The following is a 4,553-nucleotide window of genomic DNA, read 5'->3' on the forward strand; positions in this document are numbered from 1 at the left end:
CACGCCCCCTACTGCTGATTTGATTACTCTTTCTCCTCCCCCATTATGAGTGGACACGCCCCCTACTGCTTGGCTACAAGTGTTTTGTGCTGCTCCGTCCGATCGACTTTCAACAGTGTTTCTCAGAAATCGCTTACTGCACCTTTAAGCCTGGCTATTTATTTACTCTAACCAAAATTATTTTCTGACAGTGACACTACTGGTCAAGTTAAGAATTATTAAGATTTTATAAATGCTTTAGAAAGAAGTCTCTTTTGTTCATCCAGGCTGCATTTATTTGATCAAAAATAGTTAAAACAGTAATATTGTGAAACAGTATTACAGTTAAAAATATTTTCTATTGTAATATATTTTAAAATTTAATTCAAATCTTGTGAGGCCAAAGCTGAATTTTCAGCATCTTTACTTCAGTCTTCAATGTCACATGATCCTTCAGAAATCATTCTAATATGATTTGAAACATTTATTATAATCAATGTTGAAATCAGTTGTGCTGCTTGATATTTTTGTGGAAACTGTGATATTTTTTTCAGGATTCAGGGCAAGTTGAGGCACTGGACTATTTCGAGAAGTCACATTTCTTGAAAGATAGATTCCTATCATTTAATTTGATAGGAGACATTCTGAAATATAATTAGGTGATTCGTTTTAACTCAGATTTCTTTCTCATCCTCACCTGGAGCAAAAAAGTTAAATAAAATAAAAATGTAAGTAAAAACGAGCTCTTCTTACCCTACACTAATACCTTTACAACATCCAGATGAAAAATGACTGATATGAAGCACTAAGCCACTGATGGCTATGCATTACTGTGATTTTAACATGCGTAAACGGTGTTCTTACACAAGGTATAGCATAAAGCATATGCCCTAAAACCCCTTGAAATAATGGAAAGAACACTGTAATGCAAGCCTCGAGTGGTTTATTGCTTCAAAGATGATAAAAGCCACAGATGTTCATTAAATAGTTAAATTCATTAGTAATAGGAATGAACAATTCTCCAGCCGAGTAATGTAGTTCATATCTGCGGGCTGTTTATTGTCAGAACAATAAGCAAAGATTAGCCCCCGAGACTTGCATGTAAATACTAAACGTTTTGTGATCAGTAAGGGCTGTAGAGTAGATGTTCACACTGTGAGTTATAAAACCCTGAATGTGAGGGCGTATTGCTTTACCACAGAGAGAACGACTCGCATTGACCTGTATTGCGCAAAGTAGGCTACCAGCACCGCTGGGGAACCTGGAGAACGATCTCCAGACTGCGTCAGAGGGGCTTTCACTGCCGCCCCAGCTCATCATCTGCCATAAAGACGGGGCAGGACTGAGGACAGAGAGGGAACAACACCAAGAGATCTCATGCTCCACATTATGCTTCAGAGTTGTGTAACTTTTTTTTCTTTTTTTTATACCTCATACCATTGATTGTATCCATGGAAACCACAATGAAGCAGAGAGAATGTTTTTATAAAGTTGCCGTTTTGGTAGTGACTGGAGGTCTTCGATGCATCTTAAGAAATCCCACGGTTGAGAGCATTCCCTCTGAATTCACCTTTGCAACTTATTCACCTATAAAAATGGGCCCAAAATGTGAAGAACTCAAGCAATAAATGAAACAGCAGACATTGCAATGAAGACAATGAGGCAATTAGCTAATTCCCAACATCTAAGAGAAGGTTTAGAGGCATGTTAAGGGTTCAAGAGCACCTTGAAGGGATGGAGGTTCCCCACGAACACCAGTTCCCGTGCTAAATGACCTATATATTCAGTAAAACGGTGTCTGTCTCAGATGTCTCTGTGCGGCTCCGCTTACGTGCGCAAGCTAAAATTGAACTTCACACTGCACCAGGGGCCTTTCATATCTTTACATAGATGCAAGGCAGTAAAATTAAACTGTGCAATTTAGGTTGCCGCTGGAAAATCCTCAAGCAGTGCAGGTCGGAATCTTTCACCAGAGGGAACCTCATTTCTTTGATATTGAAGTATGATGGATGTGTGTCATTTTAAGACACAGATTCACTTTACCCCGATGGTGTTATTGCAATCTCTAAAATCAGAATAATTGAAAGAAATGCTCAATCTCTTAAACAATGTCCTGGTTGGAGCTGTGTTAAATCCAACATATAAGTTTGAGTCTGACCTGGGTCATGTCCCAGTCCCATTCCCCTTCTACTATCCTCTACTTTCATGACAGTTCTCACAATAATAAAACATATATATATATATATATATATATATATATATATATATATATATATATAGAGAGAGAGAGAGAGAGAGAGAGAGAGAGAGAGAGAGAGAGGGAGAGGGAGAGAGAGGATAAATAAATACATTAAAAAAGTGTATATTTCTGATTTAATATTTTAATAATTTACTAATGTCTCGTTACATAAGTAAAACATCCAGATTTATTAATTTGATCCATTGTTCTCAATATTGATTCTTACTAAATGCTCATTACACAAATATAGTAATGTTCTACTGTATAACAAAATATTACTGTAAAAATCTTTTAAAATAATATATAATATATTAGCTTATATTTTGATACATTTATTATATCCTATATTACTTTATTATATATTTTTTTATGACAATGAGAATTAAGTAATGCATTGTCATTAAAAAAATGTCTTAATCAAGAAATTGTAATGGTCCTAAAAAAGACTTCATTTTTTTTATTTTTTTTATTTTTTTTATGAGTATAATAAAATGTCTTTCTTTTGATTTTTGATATGTTGGTGCCAAAAGTTTCTATGATCTGAATTTACGGTGCTTTTAGGAAACACAGCCCTAGATATTTTCTTGACAGGCTTGTGATATTAACCTATTAGTCTGTTCATTGTAACAGGATGGTCATCCGTGTTTAGAAGATGGGTTTCATATGTTGAAAAGATTTGCTAGAATATTAAATGTATTGCTCATAAAAAAACTAATTTGATGTAGAGATAAGGGCACTGGAATTGCGTAATACTCATTTGTTTGCCAAGAAGGAGAGAATTAGTTTAGTGTTTAATATTTTCAAAGTCTGAATATGGGAAAATATTATCTCTTTAATTTCAAAGCAATCCTGGTGTTTTGGCATCTTTTTGCTCAGGCCCAGATGCATAATCAAATATTTAAATCATTAAAATTATCTTTAAAGAAAAGAACGAATTACTCTGACAGTATCAAAATTACCACAGCTCTTTACTAAATTCACAAAATAAAATAACTAGATGATTTGGTTCACTAGAAAAAGCAGTGGTGAAAATACTACTCTTCAGCATGCAGGAGTGACACAATCTCATAATTACGATTATTATGGATTTTGAAGTTTGAATTCGCTCCCCCTCCCTCACATATTTCCCGAGGTTGTTCTTTTGAGGAGGGCGAAAGCCTGACAGCTCAATTTGGTGGCAACGCCCCTGAGAACCCCCATTAAACTCTGCCCAAGCCTGAGGTGACATCATAGCTCTCCCATGATCCCCGAACAGGCCGCAACGAGCAGAGAGGACAAACCTGAGCCGATCAATCAGTCTGCTACCTTCCCCAAATGCACACAGGATGTCCTCTATGGAAGTGCATCTGCTGTCTTTATCATTACCAGTGCTTATTAAAACAAACATCACTATTGCTATTGTTCATACTTGCATTATACTTTGATGCCAGGTGCACTGAGGCTCTAATAACATTATTGGTGCGTCAGACGTCACACCCAAGGACCATTGGCTGAATGTCTGACACATAAGGCACACAAAATTGGAAACACTTCGGGAGTTTCGAAGTCAGCATTTGATTTGGATTTCCGGGAGACGTGTGTCAAATTCTTTAACCGTCCACCTGGAAACAAAGCCGGCATGACGCCAAACCCTCATAGAAGACAATCGTTACAATTGTGACAATGAGGTCTAATCGGGATCAACTAAACACTGGATTTTCAAAAGCATGTGAAGAACACTGCATAGAGATTTACACGAAGGTCTGTTTTGTAGGGATATCGACTTTACATGTCCACGCCCTAAACACGACATTGAACAAAACGGATTGTAATTGGTTGCTTTACATGTCAGTCAGACGGCCTCTTGAGTGGTTCTTGGCCCATGAAACCGGACATCAGTCTGAAGGTCTGGCTACGTAAGACTAGTGGACATATAGCTTTTGATTAACTGATCACAAATGGTAAAAATAAGGCATCATTGTAATTTGACCATAAATCAAATTTCTTGCAGCTCAAAATATGCTGGGGAAGGTGTTTGTATAGATTGCAGTGTTGTATAATTATCATGAACTATCAATGCATGTTTCAAAACTCAGTTTCTGGCATTTTTCCATACATAATTTCTTAATAACAGTTCTGAATGTGTAGAACAGTGAAATCATGGTATTGTCTATGCTCGACTTTCTACCAGGAGACAGACCATGTGACTACTTCATAAGAGTGCAACAGTTGGGAAGTAAAATCTCTATTCATTTTCTCAATTGGAATTTTTTTTTAACAATAACTTTTAATGAAACCTTTAAAGGCAGACATGCTCTGAGTTCCAATGTTGTTAATCGATAGTATGCTTTTGCTG

This window comes from Leuciscus leuciscus (genome assembly GCF_965113295.1).
Source record: "Leuciscus leuciscus genome assembly, chromosome: 8".
NCBI classification, from domain to species: domain Eukaryota; kingdom Metazoa; phylum Chordata; class Actinopteri; order Cypriniformes; family Leuciscidae; genus Leuciscus; species Leuciscus leuciscus.